A 24,116-nucleotide genomic window follows, 5' to 3' on the forward strand; every position below is an offset into this window, starting at 1 on the left:
TAGCTTTTAACTTTAGAAAACATAAACAGATTAATGGTGAATTTTGAAACCTTATGTGTTTACAAATATTTAAAATTTCTTTTCAATGTGTGTCCCTTTACCGTTGTTGGCAGGTGCTTCTCTCCGTTAGCGATTTGTGATACTTTCTTGAAATTATCAAATCTCTTTAAATTGACAGGTATTGTGAAGTGTGTTCAGTGCTATGGCTGTAAGACTAATATAAAACACCTGCTCAAATTCTTGAGTTTAAAGTACTGCCAGAATAGTGATTGTTCAAGAGATTTGAAGTTTATAACCAATCTCTTTGAAGATTTCTCTGAGAATGCACAATAAGATCACTCGGATGGAAATATCAAAACAGTTTTTCATTGCCTCAATATGACCCCATTTATTATAGCTGACACACAGTAGAAGTCACATACTTTCTTCTTCATGGATAAAGCTGGCAACTGCCCACAGAGTCTAATTGGACTGGCCCAGAGAAAGGGATGCAGCTTACACATGTGCCCAGTGGGGGAGCATGTCCCAGCGCTTGACAATGCTCTATTAGAGGTGACTGGTGGGGGGATTACTTTGTGTCCCCAGCCTGTGGGCCATAACGCCTTGGGAAGTTACTGTAAATGCTATTTGCACAGTTACTATTATGTGAGAGTTTGATAAACCTTTTTAGGTTAGAAAGTGTCCCTATACTGGGAGAAGTTGGGACTCCACAGAGATTTATGTAAAAGTAGAACATTATTAATTTAGAGCCCTAAACAGAATTTCTGCTCTCTCTATGGATGGCTTGCTGAGTACGGGAATCTGGGCAGAGGAATTAGTTGGGTAATCCAATCAACTAGTGACATCCCACCACTCCAGCCTGATTCAGCAATGCTTGCCCATGTCTCAGGACAGTGCCAGAGAGATTTTTCAGCTCCTTTCCTACAGACACCTTGCAATTCTAAGACATTGAAAACCCATTTGGGCCTGTTGAAATCTTTTACAAAACTGCTTCCCAGCAAGGATGGACTGGGTAAAAATATTTACAAGAGATTTGTCTTTCCACTTTTTCTTTGGAATAAGTTTTCTTAAAATATCCAGGTTACGCTGATTATATTTTGAGTTCTTTTGAACCACTTCAATCTCTTTCATTGTTTCATTCCTCAGGTCATTATATTTTATTTTAACATTTTCTTGGTGTATTATACATATAGAAAAGTGCACATATTATAAGCGTATAGCTCAGTAGGTTTTCACAAACTAAACACACCCGTGCCACCAGCACTGGATCAAGAAACAGAAAATTTCCAATACTTAGAAACCCACCACACCCCCTTCCAATCTCTAACCACTCACCTAAGGGTAAACACTATTCTGACTTCTGTAGCGTAGAATAGCTTTGTTGAGGCCAGGACAGTTCGTTTCATCAGAATTTTGTTTGTAGACAGTTGTGTTGATTTTAACCTTATTTTGCCCCATGTCCTGGATGTAGGTGGGACACTGTCTGAGGAAGGTGTACCCAAACTGAACTGCTCCGACAGTCTGAGTGAGCTCTGGGCAATGAAGACATAGGTAGAAGGATAGAGCTTGGGAGGAAGTAGGCACTATGGGAGAAGGACTTAGAGAAAGAGATGGGCAGAAGCCAAAGGAAAACTTCCCTGTCTTCACACTTCTGCTTAGGAAAAGCTCTAGGGAACAGAGTTCTCATTTGTTTTTGCAGCTTTTCTTCTTGAGACCTCTGTACAGTGTGTATTGTTGACTTTGCCATTTGTGCTTGTAGAAGAAGATTAAGTGTTGCTTTTAGTAGAAAATAACTAGGTGAGTGTTAAAGACATAAATACTGAGATTTATAAGAACATTGTGCTTACATGAGTATTTTATTTTAGTGCATTTCCTGGGAATGTCTTTTTCAGGGCTGAATAGGACCCATATTTTCAATTCACCAACAGATCATTGGTCACTAACAAGAGGTACAAAGATCAGTCAAAGCATATGAATGCGTCATTAATGAGAGGGTAGAGGGTGAGTAGAAACTGATGGCTTCAGGTGTGGATTCCTGTTGACTGTAAGAACTGCTGAGAAAAAGACACTGAGTAACTTCTAGGAACACTCACAGCTCTCACTTGCTAAGGCCAGAGGTAATTATTATTTTCTGTGTCTCTTTAAGGAACATCAGTCTAAAATGCCTCTTACTAAAGACAGGAGTAACCAGGAGCTCTGTGACTTACTCAGTTTAAGCACAGGCTGAGAGCAACACCTTCTTTTCTTATCTTTAGCATAATTCTTGGAAGGTTCACTTCATAGAAGTGCATGACTCAAGGAACTCCTCAACAGCCTCGAATGCTTCCTCTCTCTTGTATTTGAGACAGCTCCCACCCTTCCAAATGCAACCATGGTCTCAGGTGTCAGAACATGTGACTCATTAAGGCAACTTACGGAAGTCATTGTCTCTTCTGTCTGGTCTACTTTTACACGGTCCCCTGTATTCTTCCCAGCAGAGCTAGGGCTTGGACCAGGGGAGATGGAGAGCTCTGTCAGGCTGGAGACTCACTGCTCCCTTCCATGATTTATGCAAGAAAACGGTCATATCTGTCAGCTGGAAGTGGCTTTGAATATCGTTTGAAGTCTTGGTAGTCCCTAGGCTGGGAATAAAAGACTCCTAAGGTGTTAGGTCTGGGATATTCCCTTCAGGTTCACTGGGAATCTCACTGAGACCTACATAAAAAGAATGTTCTGAAGTACATCCTTATTTACAGTCTGCTTTATGTCATGCTCTCTTTTCTTGAGTCTCAGTTCTCTTTGCCTTCTCAATTTTGATCTCTATGTCTTTTTTTTCCCTACTCAAATTCCTCTCTCATGCCCAGTAGGTTTTTTTTGACTTCTGATCTGACTCTGTTCATCTGGTATTCAATTTAGCTCCCACTTTGTGAAGTTAGGTCTACTAAGACGACACTCGATTTGATGAATCCTGGTTTCTGTGTCCCAGTTATTCTCAAGAGGGATAACTCAAGCTGTGGTTTAGCACTGGGCTCTCCTTCTCCCTTCTCTACCCCTCCTCGCTTCTTTCTTTTTCCATCTGTGCCAATTGATTAATTTATAAGGAGAAATACAAATGTCAAGTTGATTATCAAGCTTATTTTGTTAGTCTGGTTTATTTTTTTTCCCTGTAGGTAAAACTTGTAGAGTTTTTCCCTGTAGAGAAAACTTGCTTAGCGAACATGGAATCAGACACAGGGTAGTCAATTATTATTTGATTAAGTCATGCATCTCCAAAACAGGAAAGTACTTTCCACTTGGGTCATACTCTTGTGCTTGGGAATCCTTCTGCCATGTTGCATGGGACTGGTGGTATGTTCTGTGGATCTGGGGGACCCTCTTTTTCCAGGCACAAATTCAGGCAGTCTATATGGCTAAAACTTTGGCTTTGGAAGTTCTTCTACCTTCTAAAAGTCTCCTTATTTCCCTGCTTTCTTTTTCCACTATTTTAATGATGCATTTCTGTACTCTCCTTTTTCCTCATCTTGCTGTTTCTTGTTTCTTCCTCTTGACACTCTCTTGCTCACGTCATATGCCTTACTGTATACTCCTGGCACTGAACCACCATCTCAGTCCTCCTGCCCTTTGCTTCTGTTTCCCTATGGTGGAGGGACTATTCATTTGCCACAGAAAACCAGGTCATCATTGGTGACTAAAGACAGATATCCTGTAGAATCTATGTTTCTTTAGCATTTCCCAGAAATAGGAAAGTACAATCACCTTTACTTCTTAATATTCCTAGGTTCAGTAGTGTGGCAGGGACCAAGGTACATTAAAGACTTTTGGACAACCTCAGCTAATTTTCAGCCATTGTAGTGACCCATAAAATGCCACTTTGGAGTTTTTTTTTTTTTTTGGTGTGAAAGATTCACTCTGAGCTAACATCTGTTGCCAATCTTCCTCTTTTTTTTGTTTGAGAAAGGTTGTCCCTTAGCTAACATCTGTGTTAATCTTCCTCTATTTGTACGTGGGTTGCTGCCACAGTGTGGCTTGATGAGTAGTGTAGGTCTGCACCTGGGATCTGAACCCGTGAACCTGGACGGCTGAAGCAGAGTGCGCCGGCCTTAACCACTACACCACGGGGCCAGCCTCCCACTTTGGAGCTGTTAATGAATTATTATTTATAGTGAGTGTTTTACAATAACATTTACTTTAAAATAATCTTTTTTTTTTTTTTTTTTTAAAGATTTTATTTTTTTTCCTTTTTCTCCCCAAAGCCCCCCGGTACATAGTTGTGTATTCTTCGTTGTGGGTTCTTCTAGTTGTGGCATGTGGGACGCTGCCTCAGCGTGGTCCGATGAGCAGTGCCACGTCCGCGCCCAGGATTCGAACTAACGAAACACTGGGCCGCCTGCAGTGGAGCGCGCGAACTTAACCACTCGGCCACGGGGCCAGCCCCTACTTTAAAATAATCTTACCCATTCATTTGTCTTACCAAAGGTAGGGGTAGAGCGGAGGAGGCACATCTTAGAAGCTGTTCTTAGTCTCTTTAGGACTTGCTCTCAGCAGATTTTTCTGTTTTTTCATGAGTAAATGAAGAAGTAGGTAGGCAAATGGGAAGGTCTCAAACCTAATGGGAAAATGAACCCAAGAAGAATTTAAGATATATAATAGCATCATTCTCTTTGGCTTTTAGTTGTCCAAATCCCACATGTTAATTAACTAAAATGAAGGCACTATAAATGAATGAAACTAGAATGAAAAATTGGCAAGGTAGTGTATTTTTAAAGAAAACCTTTGTTTTCATTTTTTAGTGATGTGAATTAACTCCAATTAGCTATTTACAACATGTTGCCAAGTAGAACTCCTACCACAACTGTTTCAATGAACAACAAAGACTCATTTGTAAGTAGTCATTTTTTCCCCCAAGGATATTATGAAAGTGTGTTTTTGGTTGACTTATCATTCCCCCTGCAACCTGGCTTACCTCGATTTGCTCAGATCCTTGCCACTTCAAATATGTTTGTGCACTGATAGCATAAGTACCAAGAGGGAGCTTGGTGGAAATGCAGAATCTCAGGGCCCCATCCCAGAGCCCTGAATCAGAATCTGCATTTAACAAAATCTCCAGGTGATTCGGACAAATGTTAAAGTTTGAGAAACGTTGACCTAGAAGGTCCTTCACCTCAAATTACCAAAAAGGTAAACTTTATTCTTCATGAAATTATCTCAAATTCTGAACGAGTGGAGGTAAAATTAATCAACTTTTATTAAATTTCATTCCTATTTATAGATTAAATTTTACTGTTTTTCTTTTGCTTAAAATTTTTTATTATCTGATAGCTTATTTCATAGGCTTGAGTTATCTACTCTAGAGAAAAACGTCTATTAAACCCTGGAGTCATACCCAGATCATCTTTCAATCTATTCAGCATAGCTGGCCTTGTCCACAGGATTCTATTTGAGGGAGGTTTTGACGTCTTGGCATTTCCTGTTCTCTGGAGTATTGTATTCTTTCCTCTAATTGTGTGTTGGAGAATTTCCTCCAGCCCTCAGTAGAAACCTATGTATCATGTTTTTATTTCCTGAATTAAGAACTCCTGACAGACTTAGAGAAGTCTCCTGATATATGCTCAGTTGACAATATTTGGAACTTATTTGATGAGGTAGAAATTTCTTAGATACTGTAAAACACATTCAAAGACAAGTTTCAGCTCTTGGTTCAAAAAGGAGGGAATTTGTAGAGTAGCAGGGACAAGCTCTGCTGATCATGGTACATGCCTTACATTTCTCACATCCACTTTGTCTTTTATCCGTGTGCTTCAAACAATAGCTTTAAGTGGTTCCAACACGTGTAAGCCAAAACTAAGGCAATAAAAATAGCACAAGTCACTCTTGCCTGACATCCCTTTAAAAGGATAATTTATTGATCAATCTGGGAATCCATGTCTTCTCTTTAAAGATACATAATATTGAAGTTATCTAGAAGGCATCTGTAAACCTACTTCTTTATAAATACTCCCTGAGGCAAAGAAAGTTCAGGATTGCCACTTTATAAAAAGAAACACTTTTCGGACATTAATATATTTGCAGATAAATCTCAAATTATTGTAAAACTGGAATATAAACTCTCTGAAGGCAGACATTGTTGTCTGTTTTCTTCACTATTTTATCCTCCAGCACCTAGGACAGTGCCCCATCCATGGTGTATGATAACTACTTGGTGACAGAATGAATGAATGAATGAGATTAAAAACATAAAGACCGTTCAGAATCAAACAGTTTGGATTCATTTCTTGTTGGTAGCATTTTACTAAAAGTGTCTTTGAGTAATAAGATTCTTCCTGGAAACAAGATCTTATGTAAGCAACAAAATAATAAGAGCCAAAGATAATTGTGATTCTTAAAAGTACTTAGGTAGGAATGGCCCCAATAATATGCCCAGTTTACCTATAGTTCATCTATTTCATGGCTTTTATCTATGATGGTATCACAGCTGAAGTGCTTTTCTCTTAAAGTGCCTCTTCTTCCCCTTCCTCAATCTGACCCCACCACACTGACTTCTGGTAACAAAACTGTTCAGAGAGATTTCCTTTCCGCTTCCACCTGTCACTTCCTGGTCCTGAGTTGGACCTTATTTTTCTTTTTAACCTTGACTCTGATGCCCTTATCTCTACTTGGTTGGCTGGTGGCATGGCTCTGCTAAATTTATCTGATAGGCTCATGACCCCTAGGTTCTCTCCTTTTTCTCTATGGAAGAACACACTCTATGTTGATGGTGGAGTGCGTAGACAGGTAGACAGGAAGTGATGGGGTGATATTTTCCCTTTTGGGGAAGCTTTGGGGTCATTTCTCTCCCATTTCACTTTTATGTCCTATAAAAAGGCCCCAAAAGAAACCTGGCCTTCCCACAGCCCTGCTGAGTTCTATAGCTTTCTAAAACGGCTCATTAGTTTTAAAATGTATTTTATAATTTTTAAAGGAGAAGGAAACTCTGTTGTTTTCTATTTAATTTTACTGCTAAAAATGTGGTGAACAACTCCGCATTTTTGGTGGATTGGCATAGGAAACTTAATTCCTACTGGGAAATACATGATATTAAAAAACCATGATTTGCTAATGAACTTTCCTAAGTTGGGAACTGTAATATATAGAAAAGTACTTTCATAATCTAAATCATAAAAGTTTTTGAAAGAATTGGAACAAAAGATAATAAGTCCTTAGGCCATTGTAAAAGCAATCAATTACTAGCCCAACTGTTAGTAAAAACAATTTGTAGTCTTTATCATAATGAAGTAGGGTGGCAACAGGTGTGGGCTCTCTAGTCAGAATCCCAATTCTGCCACTTACAAGTTATGATGTCAACAGGTTACTTTACCTGTTGGTGTCCCAGTTCTCTTATCTGTAATGAGAGACATACTAATATAACCTACTTTACAGAATTATTGTCAGGATTAAATAAATTAATGCATGTAAAATGTAACTACAGTGATTATCGTGCATTAAGTGATAGATAAATTTCAATTCTATTTGTCTTATACATATCAATACTTCAGATCTTTATTTAAAAATTCAAGTGTCTTTGAATGAATCTAAAAATCAACGGCATGCTAAGGCATGCTGAGGGAGAGTTTTACGGCATGTGCCCTGTGAAAACATGGTATGAGAGTGAGTTGTTTAGCTGGAGAGGGAGCTTAGCCCACCCTAGCATGCACATCTCATGCAATTTGTCCTTTTCCTTTGATTCCAGCTGTGACTGATGGCCCTGGTGCTTAGGAAGGTAAATCTGAAGATGCACAGACACTTTCCTTATAAGAGCTAGGGCTCTACTGGTTCTGTTTGTTACTCCTTAAAAAAGTAAGCTGCTAATATCATTCTTATTTTGCAAACAAACAAAATTCGAGTTAAATAGTCCATAACTTAATGGCTATACTACATCAGTGGTGGGTCAAATATTACAGCTCAATCATTTTGATCACAGTTACAGAGGCAGATTCCAGTGAGGACAGCTAAGAGCTTCAAGGCACAGAACTAGTTGAGACAAAATTCAGGCACATTTTGCTGCTAGAGCCAGGCCTAGAATAATAGGGTACAATCAATAAAAGGACCACACCCATTATTTTAACAGTGAGAATTTAACATAAAGAATTGTTAATTAATTATTGAAGAATTGAATCAGGCTAAAAGAGAATCTGAAGCTATCTTCAAGGTAACAAGTGCAGGAGCAGCTATCACCCCTGGGCTTTGGATGGCTGCAAGAATAAGTGTGTGTGTGTGTGGGGGGGGGGCTGGAGCTATTAAAACTTAAAAGCTAGGAGGAGGGAGCTGATGGGGCTGGAACTCAGACCTCTGAGAAGGAGTCGGGCTGCTTCTTGGCAGGTGGTGGCGTTTGGATGGTCAAAGGATGCACCCTGTGGGCCTGGGACCCAGATTCCTAAAGAGAGGACACTGGCTGCAGCTGGTGTCTCTGAGAGGGCACAATGAAGTTGGATAAAACTGCAAACTGGATTTGATGGCTGTTACTGGGATTAACTGCCACCGTGAGGGTGAAGAAGAGGCATGGCTGGTTGATGGTTTCAGAAAGTTCACAGAGAGCAAACAGGAAGAAGCAGCTCCTTTCTCCTCCTCCAGCCCTGTAGCCTCCCTCTATGAGCCCTATTAAAAGAGCAGTCTTATTAACAGAGCCATTCAGCAAAACAGAAACGCAGTTTGCAGAGTCATAGTCTCAGCATCACAAAGCAGAGAATAGAAGGATGGATTTGAAGCTGAAGGCATCTGGCACAAATAAGGTCTATATGGCGGTGGTTGGGGGTGGAGGGATAATGCAGAATCAGTGGTTCCATGAGATCTGTCTGTCCTTCGTATGGCAAATGGGGTACCACCAGATAGGACAGCCAGAGTGACGAACTTGTGGGGGAATCATGAGCCAGGAGTGGTGCTGGGATCTACAGGGAGTCTTGGGGGCATGTCCTGGGAACTTAATATTCTGGCTGCCAGCTTTATGGAATGCCAGAGCCTTCTAAGTGTTTGGCTGAAGCTGTTGAAATTATTGCCATTCCTGTCAAAATGACTCAGAAGCTGTGGAGGGTCTGAGGCTGTAAGTGAGGGGCATCGGTGACTGCTATGGCAGTGGAGGAGCCAAGGTGGGGAAAGGGGCCTGAGAACCTGCGTTGGTGCTTATGATATTTCATGGAGACAGAAGCCAATACTCTAAGAGGCAGACAGGGAATACTTGTTTTATTTTGCAGCAACTGTGGGGGTAGGGGGAGAGCGAGAGAAAGAGCTGGCAATCATGGAACTCTGCAATCTGACCCTTACTGACTTCTCCAGTGCTGCCCACCACCATTCCTTGACAATGTTATAAATCATCTGTGGAACATTGTAGATAATACTGGTGCTGGATGCTTCCTAGACCATTTAAATGAGATAATCTGGAGATGGGACAGGGGCATTGGTATTTTTTAAAAGCTCCCCATGATATTTTAATGTCAGCCAAATTTGCAAACCATGTGCTATGAGAACCCTATGTCCCAACTAATCTGGTCTATTGTTAAATTCAATTTAATTCAGTTCAAAATTTTAGATATTTACTGGATAATTGGCATTATGCTTGAGGCTGGAGATAGAAATGAGACAAGATAAGTACCTCGTAATTCAATAGGAGAGACCAAGACATACGTATATACGATTTAATCTGGTAAGTCTTATATTATGGATAATTAACTATCGAGAAAGGTGGTAATTAATTCTACCTGGATGTGTCTGATGAGAAAAGATGGGGAATCCTTCACAGAACAAATGAAAATATGCATCTGGAGTGCAGAAGATTAGCTAGATTGAATCGATTCTTGGAGGATGAATAGGATTTTAACAAAGAGCCTGAAGCATGAAAGAGCATATGTTCCGTCATGATGACTAGTTTATACAACTCAACAGTTGGTTGAACTGGGTGAAAGGCTGGAGACAAGACAGCAAAGGAAAGTGAGAACCACATTGTGAAGGGTTTTGAATTCAACATAAATTGGACATCCATGAGAATCCAAGCACACGGCTATGTTCTGAAGATACAAAAATGAATAGAAGTCAGTACCTATTTTTACAATGCTCTCAGTTATATGGATGAGTCAGATACGAAGTGGTGGAGGGAAGCATAGCAGGCAGAGAGAACTACATGGGCAAAAATGCAGCGGCTTGACAATGCCTGTGATTTCAAGGAACAATGATAGCCCAGGAGTGCTGGATGTGTGATAGGGATAGATGGAGAGAAATCTTAAAAGGCAGATTGAGGTGAGATTGGAGGGAATTGTGTATAGTATTTAGAGGTTTGGATTTCCTGCTATAATTAACAAAGGACTATGAGGATTTTAAAGTGAAGATTAACATGGATCATATCTAATTTATAACTGATAACTTTGGTGGTATTATATGAACTGTGACTTGACAGAAAAGTAGGAAGAGAGATTGGAGACCCAAAGACCAGATAAGGACTATTAAAGTGGTTGAGACAAGAAGTTTTCTGATCTAAGGTAGCTAGGTTTTATCATTAATGGGTATTATATTTTATGGGGCTTAGGAAGACAGGGAAGGAGAATTTTTTCCTTTGCTTTTTCTTTGGTGAGAGGAAGGAGGATACCTTGAGTTTGAGGTATCTGGGTTATCCAGCCGGAGCAGTGAAATGCACAGTTGAAAATACGCACCTAGAGCATAGATTAGTCTAGATTGGAAATATCTACTTGGTGTCAGCAGCTTCTAGTCAGTAGAGGAAGCCAAGTACACAGCCAGAGATGAACTGACTGGGGAAAAAGTCAACATTTGGAGATGAACAAAAGAAAGGAGCAGAAGGAGACTAGGAAAAACAGGAGAAAATCAGGAGGGATGAATATTTCAGAGGTTTAGATTCTCCCTAGACTTTAGAGAGAAGATAATTTCAAGAGGAATGGATTGATCAATAGTGTCAAATACTGCAAAGAAGGCAAGGAGGATAAAAAAATGAGAAGAAACACTTCCAGACTAAGTTCCATGAGGGCAGGGACCGTATATATGTTTGACACATATTAGGTACTTGTTAAATATTTGTGGAATAAATGAACGGATGTACATTCTGGATTTACCCTGAGGGACACATACTGCTTCAGTTCTCCAACTTACTCTTGCTTATAGATAGGATTACTTATTATTCAAAATGTAACCCATATTAGATATGGATATTCCTCTGGTTTTCAAAGAATGGAGAGAAAATTAATCTAAAAGGAACATGATCATATTTTTCTGGTTAAAAAATGAACATTATTCTGCATGAAAAAGCTTTTTTTCCCCCTCATCATTTTTGAATAAATGATATATTATGCATTAAACAATGGAAGATGAAATAGCACACACTTAATTTCCTATGTCATCAGAAGTATGTTCCTTTTGACCTTTACAAGTTAAATTCAAAAGTTAATTCAATTTTCCCACTAAAGGCTATTAAGGTTCTGAGGCAAGGATTTAGGCTGGATTCAAAAAGATTTTAATGAGTTGGAAGTGGGTCAAAAAACATTTACTACTCATTTTTAAAAATGCTCCTGATTTATCATGACTTTCTCCCTAACATTTTCACAGTTTGTCCTCTATCAAAATTACCTCCTATTAGCTGATCAGCTGCTCTATTAATTTGAAGGCAACAAAACCTGTTTCAAGGGACCTAAAGAAATACTTTATAGATCATTTAAAAATATGTCACTTGAAAGGAATTTGACTTAACATTTTTCATTAAAGGATCTTCAAAACTGCTGCAAACCTAAATATGATTTTTAAATCTCCACTAATTTGTACTCTTCAAATTTTCAATTTGATGTTCACACTTAGTAAGATGATGTTTAGTTTTGTTTTCTCTTTGAAGGAAAGGTTTATGAAGATCTACTAATTAATAGACTATGTGGAATTTTAGTTAGTTAATATAAATTAACTCAGAGAAAATTCTGTTTTTGAACATTACATACACATATATACCACTAATTATAAATTAGTAGGGATCCAGATGGAGTCGTTTTATTAGGAGTTTGAGCTACTGTCTGAGGTTAGTTTCTCCAGAACCAGGTGAGAGAAGAGGACTTGTGGCCAAGTGATTGGTTAAGGAGGTACTTCTGGGAGAAGCTGGCAAGGGAATGGGATGCTGGGAAGGGAAGGAAGCAGGCCAAGCAAAGGTGGGGCTTCACGAAATGTTCTTCTTGGACTCAGCTTGAACCCAGAGGGGAGCTCTGGAGTATTAGGTGCACCTGAGTGTCTTACCCTGGCAAAAGATTGGACTATCTGGTTTGGCATCAGCTAGTCATTTGCTAAGGGCTGTGGTGAGGGTGGTTGAAGAGGGGATGGCAAGGGAAATACTTTCCCAGAACTTCCTTCTACTTTATATGGACAAAGCAGTACTTTGTCCAGTAGCCTGAGGGCCAGCCTCTGAGGAGAGTCTGGGGCTTTGGCTATTGGAATCAAAAAGGGGTAGGTGTGGGGGTGAGGATGGGTTGGTAGAAATGGTAGAAAGGATCTCAAGTAATCTGAATGGAGCAACAACAATATGCTTTATATAGTCTAAACCTAGTTTCCTTGAAAATATTACCATTTCCAAATTTCTCTAATTTCAGCTCAGTTTCTGATCCAAAAGTCCATACAAATGAGGTTTTATGTAACCACTTATAGAATATTTGTTGCTTGGTTGCTAAGTTAAAAATGTCCTCTTTTCTCTATAGACAAAACCAGGTAGAAATGCGTTTAGAGACACACTAGCTGGCTAGAAGAAAATGTTCTTTATTGCTCCATTTTTATTTAGAGAGGTTCCTTTCCTGTCCTAGCACAAACTATTCCACGTGATGTGTTTCCGTATTAGAAATAGGTATGTGATTCACCAAAATAACTTCCATATCACATTTGACAAGCGACCATTTTTCTCATTCAAAAGAGTTTTTCCAGATCCACACAAAGTTTGTTTTGCTTTTGTTATGGATGGCCACTTTTCTTTTCTTTGTCTTGCTAAGGTACTAGGTTGGTGGAAGGATAAAGAAGCCATATAAATGCATATGGTGAAGTTTTAGCTCAAAAGTACTTCGCAAAAATCTCTAAATCATTAGTTTCTCTTTATTAAGAGTATGAATGGTTAGTTGGTACTAAAGTTCCTTCATGGTTTGGAGTAACTGCTGCGAAGATTAAGAGAAGTAGTTTAAAAGATGAGTTCATTTAGCTTTTGTGAAAAGAGTGATATTCTGGGCTTCAGCGTCATCTGAAAAACTTCACATTTTGATGGAAGAAAATATCGTGACAGAGATCTTAAGATAATGCCGGTATTTGTTAGTCCAACTGAGGGCACTTGTGATTTCAAATATTTCATTATTGCACTGATAAAACACAGTCAACAGGCAAACCATATTGCACCCTGGCAGTCATTGCCGTCGCAGAAAGACATGGTCATCTTCTCCCGCCTTTCATTACACAAAACAAACCTAAAATCGGGACTGATTCACCTGTCAGGGCAATTGCACAATCTCTCTGGCTATCTTCCCTTGCTCCACTCTCATTCCTTCCTATACTTAACCAGTGTGAGGAGAAGGGAAGAAAAGGAGGTAAATGGATTCACTTCTTCTGGAAACATCACCTTGTCTTAGCTTCCAAGAGAATTTTTCTAGTTGGTTTTGTGAAGGTAGTTTAATCATTTACTTGAAGCAATAAGATTTTCTTTCAGTTTGTTTTGTTTATAACTATTTTTCCTCAACCTCAAATGTTAGTAAAAATGACTTTACAAAATACCCAAACTCATACACTTTTATTGACAAAACTGTGGGTGCAAAGTAAGATATTTAGGGGTAGAGCAAAATGGAGACCATTGTAAAGAAGCAGAGGAAGCAGAGAGAAAATGCTCCCGGATATTCGAGATGGCTGGTTCACTACACCTGGGTAAGTCATTTAACTTCAAACTTCTTGTCATTTAAGGCGAGAGAAAATATGTTTTGCTTTCTCTCCTCGTTTGTCATCAATATCAGATCACTTTGACCCAGAGAAATGGATCACAAGCTGGAGGGTATTTGGCCCAATTTATCCCCACCCGTTCTGTCCTTTTCTTTCCAAATTCTAGTCAGAAATCACAAATTTCGGAGGAGGACTTTATATGTGAAATATATACCATCTAAACACTGGGAAAATGAGAAGTGATGCGACTGCTAAAGGATGTGTGGAGTGATGGAAATGGACTTAGATACCACCCCCTCACTCAACCTTGGACCATATTTATCAAGACTTCCCTTTCGTAGTGGAGTGAAACTGATGTTACAAATGGCAACAGCTACTCTGTACTCTGAAACTGTGGTGGGAGAGCTCTGATGGAAGAGCCAGTGGAACCATCCCTTTGCTCCCCTCTTCTGTCTCACTCTTCATTCTTTTTGATCTAAGCATCTTATTTCTCATTTCCTTGTGGCGATTTTTATGGGACAGGCTTTGGGTCCCACAATAGCTACTTCTGTGGTCAAATTGTAGTTCGGCAGCAGACCTATCATTGTTCCTCTTGAGCATCCATTTTTATTACTATAAAGCAAGGAGACTAGTCCTTGTCTTCTTGCTGTCTCATAAGAGTTTAAGGAGAAGGAAGGAGAAAGTGTGCACAGAATCTTCTAGACATGAAGGGACAAGGTGCTGCATACCAAAAGTTATCTACCTATCTCACGGGGATGTTATGAACCAGGTGAGATAATATGTGAAATATTTTGAATTTCATGAAACACAGCAGCATATGCATTTGAGCTTTTATGATTTATGTTCTATGTAGCTGGGCAGCATTTTACTCAATATATTTACTCACCTCTTCATTAATTGTATAGCAGACTCCACATGGGCAGTAATTTGACAGTGGAAAAAAGAGATTGCTTTAAAAAAATTCCCAAGGAAATATATAGTCATCCAATAAATATTGCACCCCCTGTCCACACTACCATTAGGCTGTCTATTGTGATTTATATTTTCCTTCCAATGAGGAGAGCGGTGGAAGATGTGGTGAAGGAGACAGAAGGGAAGAATAATGTCAGAGAGGTTTATATTCAAGGGATCCCAGGTCTCCTAACACTCAGCATGCTGAAAGTGCCTCCAAACATCGAGATTCTGAAATGGCCCTTTGGGAATGACTGACCAGTGGAATGGATTTGAATATTCTGTTTGCTACTGACTAAAAAGTGAAAAATCATACTTTCATGGAAATCTATTGTAAGAAACATGGGCCATCCAGATCAGTCCCCTCCATGGGCCATTCACATTCCAAAGCACCACGAAAAATGTCTGTTTATTGAACGTTTAAAGTTTATTGTAACTAGCCTGTTACTTTTAGACAGGCTAACAGAAAACAACACGGACTAATTTAACTAACAAAAATATTTTGGGGGGAAGCTGGGAAGCCCACACAGTCTAAGGAAGGGCTGAACCAGCAGACTTTGAGGAGCATCTGAGGAGCAGGAATTCAGGCCTCTCTCTTGTGATTGGGGCCATCACCCAAATCAGTCTCTGTGTTCTGCTCAAGATTCAATACCTTGGGAGAGGGTATAATTGGATTACTTTGGGTCAGGTACTTATCTTGGTGGGGGTGGTTATGAAGGGATTCCAGGAATTTGCTGCCCCATTGGAAACACATGGACCTGGGGAGGGGCAATTCCCCAAAGGAAAGGAGGTTAACAGATAACACTCAAGACATCTACTACCTCAAAACATACCATCTGTTATAATTAAGCTGATTTCTTAAAATATGTGGTAGGTACATTTTATAGTACATTGGACTCCTGCAACTTTATGCTTTGGTTTGTATACTTTGCTTAAGGCCTATGTAAAGGATGCAGTGGAATGAAGTAGTCTGTATATCCGGGTGTGTGTTGGTATGTCCACTAATTAGCTACATGACCTGGGCAAGGACCTTATTCTCTCAGGGCCTCAGTCTCCAAAGTTGAAAAATGAGGGGGTTTATAGATCTATCACTTTTTTAAAAATTTGTTTTTGTTGTTGATCTGAGTTACAGAATTGAATTAATTATACACCGCACTGTATGATACATCATCACATTCTTCTAAGCAAGGTGACTTCCTTGTTTTCCTTCATTTTCTACTTTATCCCTAATCTTCATTCTTTTCACCTTATATGCAACCAATCTGATATTTTCAGTACGTTTTTGTATATGTAAAATATATGATTTTTTTGGTGTGTGTGTATGTACGTATATATACTATATACACATTTAAGCAGCTGTTTGTAACTGATATTATGTTACTGATATCATCCTTTTTTAAAAAAATGTTGTCATGCAACATCATGTTTTTAAGGACTATTCACATTGGCCCATGTATATCTAGTACATTTTTTCCAACTGCTTTGTTGGAAAAAATGTCCTAGCATTCCATTGCATGCACCCACAATTATTGTATTTACCTATTCTTCTAGTGATAAATACATAAAGCAGTGCCAAATCCCACCAACACTAGCAAATTTCTTGCTTGTACATGTTTTTTGTATAGCTTTCAAGAGTTTCTTTGGTATATTCCTATTATGGTGAGATTAAGGTATGAAAACTCATAGTTTCACTAAGTGCAGTCAGACTGCTTTCCAGAAGGATCTTACCACTTACCCCTCCCATCAATTCTGCATAAAAGCTCTGATTTGTCTGTATTTTCTTCAAAGCGTGGTATCATACAACTTTCTATATACATGCATATATATACATGTTTACATGTGTGTGGATATTGGCCCCGATCACCAAGCTATTCCCCTACATTTTCTTCTATTTGATTTATTATTTTAACTTTCATATTCAAGTCTTTAATCCACTTGAAATAATGCTTTGTTTGTTTTTCACTTTGCGTTTCTCCATGTAAACTAATTTTTTTAAGACCATCTACTAACTAAGCCATTTTTCATCTTTTCTCACTTATTGGTATCAACTTTATAATATAGCAAGTCACATGTAAATATTGCCCTATTTTGAGCGCTTGTTCTGTCCCATTGATCTGTTTGTGTACCTATACCACACTGCTTTAAATTATCGTAGCTTGTGGCATGCCTTAATATCTGAGAGGTTAAGCCCCTGCTCTTTGTTTTTCTTATTTCAAAATGGACCTAATGGCCAACTAGCTATTCATATGGAAAGGAAGAAAAATGTACCCTATTATACAAAAATAAATTCCAGATGAGTACGGGCTTAGAAGCAATAGGAAAATAAAGCTTTGTCGAAAATCTGTAAGAATAAATGCACAATAGATGGATTACTAAGATCTTCCTAGAAAAACTGAGAATCCAGAGTCTGCAAAATAGGAAATAGAAATAATTGACTATATAAAAATTTAAAACTTTCATATAGCAAAACATTCTATAAAAAATCAATAGGCCATGATGGAACAACAAAAACATAATTGTAATTCAGACCAAGTATTAATTTCTATATTATTTAAAGATGAACAACTCAATTAAAAATGGACATAAGAGGTGTGTAAATAATGCAGCAAATAACAAATTTAAATAGTAACAAATGTGAAAAGATGCAGAAATTCAAAAAAAGAGAAATTCACATTAAGGCAACAATGGAAGATAACTTTATACTCATTGGACAGGGATCTGGAGGAAAGGGTAGTGTGATACACATTGGTGGTGGGAATGTTAGGATATAGAGCACTCTGGGAAGGAAAGATGGCAATATCTATGGAAATTAGAAATACGTATTCTCTTCCGCTCAATACTTCAATTCCCAAAAATCTATTACAGAAATAAAAGTACAAATGGCCATAAAAATAAAAGTACAAATTTGTACAAACCTCTGACTTACAAGGAACTTTATTGCAGCATTGTTTATATGCACCAAAAACTGGAAGTAAAGAATGTGACTACTGAGTTGAATAAAACTGAATTATGGTTTGAACGCTATGTAATAGTTGACAGCCATGAGAATGAATTAGACCAATATCTGTAAGTGTATGTATAGGATATATGACCATGGAGGAAAATGGAATGTCAGTATGGCTACGTGGAATTGGGGATGACAGTGGAGAAAAGCTACCCATGATAAACAGAGAATGTAGGATATAATCTCATCCATATAAAATTATGTCTGTCTGTGTATGCATAAGCAAGGCATAAGTAGATGGTTACAGAGTGTGAAAGGTGGTTACCACAGAGTAGCGAAACTCCAGATGACTTCCTTACATTTTTTTATATCGTTCTAGTTTTGTACATTGAACACGTTTTATTTATATAGTCAGAAAAAATAAAGATATTTCCATTTGTGGGAAAAAATTTATAAAAATGTAAAACAAATGTGAAACAAAAATTGACAACTACTTATGAACCTTTACTCTTCCATGAAATATTAGAAAAAGTTTGTCAGTTTCCAAAAAAATTCCTACTGGCATCTTTACTAGCATTGCATTGAATTCAAGAAAAATTCTTTGCAGATTTGGTATCTTTATAATGTTACATTGTATTTTATTTTTTTTAGTTCTGCTCATTTTTTTCCTTAAAAGAGTTGAAACTATTTCTCCATGAAGGTCTTTTTCATCCTTTATTAGGATAATTTCTAAACACATTATTGGTTTTGTTGCTATTATAAATGTTTTCTTATTTTCTGTTTCATTTTGTAGTTTGTTTTGGTTATAGAAGATTCTTTTTCACTTCTTTTTGGTGAGAAAGATCATCCCTGACCTAACATCCGTTGCCAATCTGCCTCTTTTTGCTTGAGGAAGATTGTCCTTGAGCTAACATCTGTGCCAGTCTTCCTCTACTTTGTATGTGGGATGCCACCACAGCGTGGCTTGATGAGTGGTTTGTAGGTCTGTGCCCAGGATCTGAACTCACTAACCCCAGGCTGCTGAAGTGGAGCATACGAAGTCAACCACTATGCCACTGGGCTGGCCCCCTTTTTTTGCTTTTATACATTGATCTTTATCTTGTAATTGTGCCGAATCACTTATTAGTTTATATGGTATTTTTATTAGTTTATTTTTTAATTAAAGCTTTTCATTGTGATAAAATATGCATAAAATTTACTGTCAACCATTTTTAAGTGCACAGTTCAGTAGTATTAAATATGTTCATATTGTACAACCACCATCCATCTCTAGAACTCTTTTCATCTTGCAAAACTGAAACTCTGTACCCATTAAACAATTACTCCTCATTCCTTCCCTTCCACCAGCCCCTGGCAACCACCATTCTACTTTCTGTCTCTATGAATTGGACTGCTCTAGTTACCTCATATAAGTGTAATCATATAGTACTTGTCTTTTGTGACTGGCTTATCTCACTTAGCATAATGTCCTCAGCAGTACTCTGTGTTATAGCTCGTGTCAGAACTTCCTTCCTTTTTAAGGCTGAAGAATATTCCATCTTATGCATATACCACATTTTGTTTATCCATTCATCCACTGATGAACATTTGGGTTGCTTCCACCTCTTGGCTACTGAGAATAATGTTGTTATGAACATGGGTGTACAAATCTCTTTGTGACTCTGCTTTCAATTATTTTGGGTATACACTCAGAAGAAGAATTGTTGGATGATATGCTAATTTTAATTTTAATTTTTTGAGAAACTGCCTTACTGTTTTCCACAACCCCTGTCCATTTTATATTCCCATCAAGTGTTCAAGGGTTCCAGGTCCAATTTCTTCACATCCTGGCCAACAGTTTCCTGGGGTTTTTTTTTGTTTGAGGAAGATTAGCCCTGAGCTAAAATCTGCTGCCAATCATCCTCTTTTTTTGCTGAGGATGACTGACCCTGAGCTAACATCCGTGCCCATCTTCCTCTACTTTATATGTGGGATGCCTGCCACAGCATGGCTGGAAAAGTGGTGTGTAGGTCTGCACCCAGGATCCAAACCGGTGAACCCTGGGCTGCTGAAGTAGAACGTGCGAACTTCACTGCTGTGCCACTGGGCTGGCCTCACTTTCCTTGTTTTTTTGATAGTAGCCATCCTAACAGGTGTGAGGTGGTATCTCATTCTGGTTTTGATTTGCATTTGTTAATGGTTAACAGTGTTTAGCATCTTTTCATGTGCTTATTGACCAATTGTATGTCTTCTTTGCAGAAATGTCTCTTCAAGTCCTTTGCCCATTTTTGAATTGGGTTGTTTGCTTTTTTGTTGATGTGTTTTTGGAGTTCTTTGTATATTGTGGATATTAATCCCTTATCAGATATATGATTTGCAAACATTTTCTCCCATTCTGTGGGTTGTCCTTTTACTCTGTTAATACTATCTTTTGATTCACAAAAGTTTTTAATATTCATTAAGTCCCATTTGCTTATTTTTCTTTTGTTGCTTGTGCCTTTGGGGTTATATCCGAGAAGTCCTTGCTAAATCCAATGTCATGAAGCTTTTGCTTTATGTTTTCTTCTAAGAGTTTTATAGTTTTAGCTCTTATGTTTAATTTTTGTATGTGGTATTAGGTAAGGTTCCAACTTCCTTCCTTTGCATGTGGAAATCTGGTTTCCCCAGCATCATTTGTTGAAATCAAGAGTTTATTTTAGTGTAGGTTATCACATGATTTGCAAATAATAGCAATTTTCTATTTTTTCCACCTAATTCTTACAACCTTTTTTCCTTTTCTCATTGCATTGGCCAGGGTTACCAGATACCATGCTGAGAGGCAAAGTGAGCATCTCTATCTTGTTCTAAAACTTAAATGGACATATCTAAAGTTACTTTGTTAGAAAATGAGACTTACTGAAGGTTTTTGGCATACTGTCTTTTTCAAATTAAGGAAGTTGTCTTCTATTCTTGGTTTATGAGATTAAAATATGGTACGTTAAAATTTACCAAATGCTTTTTTGGCATCTGTTGAGCTATCATACTTTTTTTCTTTTAGTCTATCATTTAGTTTAATCTAAAATTTTAAATCATTATTTATAGTTATTAATTATATTATTCATTAATTATGCTATACTTTGCCTCTGCTTTTTTCTTGCTGGCTGTAAGAGTTTCTGAGAAGGTTGTGGTAAAAAGCCCAGCTATAATTATTGATTGATATTTTTTCTAGATAGTAGTTCTATTAACTTTTGCTTTACATAATATGAAGCTATGTTCTTTGTTTCATTTATGTCCTTGATCAATTGTTCTTTTATATCGGCATATAATGTCCCCCTTAGTCTTTTATGGTTGTTTTTGGTCTTAAGTTCTCTTTTATCTGTTATTAAAGTTGTGTTCTAGCTTACATCTTTTTTTCTTAATAAAATTTTTATTTTAGAAAAGCTTTAGATTTATAGAATTATTGTGAAGGTAGTACGAGAGTTCCCATACACTCCCACACCCAGTTTCCCCTGTTATTAACATCTTACATTAATGAACCAGAATTGATATATTATTATTAAAGAAATGTTTCTCACAATTAATGAATCAGAATTGATACATTATTATTAAAGAAATTCCATGTTTCATTCAGATTTCCTCTGTTTTTACCTAATGTCCTTTTTCCGGTCAAGGATCTCATCCAAGATTTAGTCATCATGTCTCCTTGGGCGCTTCTTGGTTGTAACTGTTTTTTAGAATTTCCTTGCTTTTGATAACCTTGACAGTTTTGAGGATTACTGGTCAGGTATAATGTAGAATGTCCCTCAATTGGGATTTATCTGATGTTTTCTCATGATTGGGCTTGAGTAATGTATTTTTGAGAGAAAGACACAGAAATACAGTGCCATCCTTATCACAACATACCAAGAGTTCATGCTATCAACATGATTTATCAATGTTGATGATACCCTTGATCACCTGGCTTGAAGTAGTGGGTGTCAAGTTTCTTCACCACAAAGTTACTCTTTCTTTCTCTCTCTTTTCATACGGTACTCTTTGAAAGAAAGTCTCTATGTGCAGCCCACACTTAAGGAGTAGAGTGCTATGCTTCACTTCTTTAAGGGTGGAGTGTCAGCATAGATTATTTGGAGCTCTTCTGCGTGGGAGAGTTGTCTATTCTCCTCATTGTTTATTCAGTTATTTACTTATATCAGTATGGACTCAAGGATATTTGTACTTTGGGTTATAATCCAATACCACTTTATTTTGTGACTAAAATTGTTCTAACTTCGGTCATTTAGAGCCTTTCAGTTTGCGCCTTTATCTCTTTGATATATCCTATCATTGCAGGATTTTTTTAAAAAAGCATTTTCTTACTTTCTAGTGCTACAAGATACTCCAGGCTCATCTTGTATATTTCTTGCTCCAATCCTAGAATCAGACTATCTTCAAGGAACTCTGGTTTCTTTTATTGGAGAATGATGTTAGAAACCAACATTTTGGTGCCAGGTATGCTTATTGCTATTGGGTGTCATTGCTTCTAGGCCTTCTCAGCTGATAAAGCAAGGAAATATATGTGTGTATACTAACCATGTATATATAAACATCTATACATTACCATCTGTATCCATACTAAGCTAAATGTGTCTTCATACTGATGTCTCCAACTCTAATGCGTTACACATGATCTTCTAGAATCCTCTCTTTGCTTATCTGTGAAATCTCACCCTAAGAGTGAGAAACCTGGCTCTCACCATTTGCCATTTTTTGTCTTGCCTTATCAACTTTAGAACCAATTTGTCTATTCTCCATGAAATAGCTTGGTGAGATTTTAATACAGATTGCACGAAATATATAGATCAAATTATGAAGAATTGACATCTTAATAATACTGAGTCTTCAAATCCATGAACACAGAATATCTCTCCTTTTTGGGGGGTCTTTAATTTTTTTTATCAGTACTTTTGTATTTTGTAGTTTTCCTTATATAAGTCCTATACATATTTTGTTAGATTTATACCTAAGTGTTTCAATTTGTTAGGTGCTATCATAAATGGTATATTTTTTTTTAAATTTCAAACTCCAATTGTTCATTGCTAGTATATAGGAAAGCAATTTACTTTTGTATTAACCTTTTTGTATTAACCACATTCCTGCAACTTTGCTATAATCTCTTATTAGTTCCAGGAGATTTTTCTTGTTGTTGTTGAACTTGGGGATTTTCTATATAGATAATCATTCATCTGTGAATAAATAATTTATTTCTACCTTCCCAATTGATATGACTTTTGTTTTTTTCTTTATTTTATTGCTTCAACTAGGAGATCCAGTATAATGTTGAATAGGAGTGGGAGAGAGCACATCCTTGCCTTGTTTCTTATCTTAGGAGGAAAGCATTGTTTTCCATTAAGTGTGGTGTTAGCTGTAGGTTTTTAATAGATGCTCTTTATCAAATTGAGGAAGTTTTCCTCTAGTCTTACTTTGCTGAAAGTTTTTATCATGAATAGGTGTTGAATTTTGCCAAATGATTTTTCTGTATCAATTGATATGATTATATGATTGTTCATTTTTAATATGTTAATATAGCAGGTTCATTGATTTTTAAATGTGGAATCAGCCTTGCCTGCCTGGAATACATACCACTTGGCTGTGGTGTGTAATTTTTTGTACATATGGTTGCATTCAATTTGGTAATATTTTGTTAAGGATTTTTACGTCTATGTTTATGAAAGATATTGATCTGTTGTTTTCCTTTCTTTTAATGTCTGTATCCGGTTTTGGTAGTACAGTAATGCTGGTCTCATAGAATGAGTCAGGAAGTATTCCCTCTGCTTCTATCTTCTGGGAGAGATTGTGGAGAATTGATACTATTTTTTCCTTAGATGTTTGGTAAAATGCACCAGTAAAACCATCTGGGCCAAATATTTTCTTTTTTGGAAGGTTATTAAACACTAATTAGATATATTTAATACATATAGGGTTATTCAGGATATTTCTCCTTGTGTGGGTTTTGGTCATTTGTGTCTTTGCAGGAATTGGTCCATCTCATCTAAACCATCAAATTTGTGGGCATAGAGTTAATTATAATATTCCTTTATTATCCTTTCAATGACCAGTAATGGATCAGTAATGACGATCCTTCTTTCATTTTTGATTTTGATAATTTGTGTCTTCTCTCTTTTTCTTGGTTAGCCTGGCTAGAGGTTTATTAACTTCATTAATCTTATCAAAGAATCATCTTTTGGTTCCATTGATTTTCTCCACTATTTTCTTGTTTTCAATTTCATAGAATTCTGCTTCAGTTATCATTTCTTTTCCTCTGCTCACTTTAAGTTTGAATGTTCTTTCTCCATTTTCCTATGGTGGAAGCTTAGCTAATTGATTTTAAATCTTT

The 24,116-nt window shown here is 37.4% G+C and overlaps 1 long non-coding RNA gene across 1 annotated transcript in view; it reads right to left on the reverse strand.

Moving 5' to 3' along the window:
• Nucleotides 1-4,213: 4,213 nt before the first annotated feature.
• Nucleotides 4,214-24,116, reverse strand: part of LOC139044787 (uncharacterized) — a 37,683-nt gene continuing 17,780 nt past the window's right edge. Inside the window, exons 2-3 of the long non-coding RNA XR_011501954.1 lie at nt 4,451-4,585; nt 4,214-4,366 (exon numbers count right to left, since the gene is read on the reverse strand). This is a non-coding gene — a long non-coding RNA (uncharacterized lncRNA). The remainder of the gene's footprint in view (nt 4,367-4,450; nt 4,586-24,116) is intronic.

Source organism: Equus asinus, chromosome 3 (assembly GCF_041296235.1).
Source record: "Equus asinus isolate D_3611 breed Donkey chromosome 3, EquAss-T2T_v2, whole genome shotgun sequence".
NCBI lineage: Eukaryota > Metazoa > Chordata > Mammalia > Perissodactyla > Equidae > Equus > Equus asinus.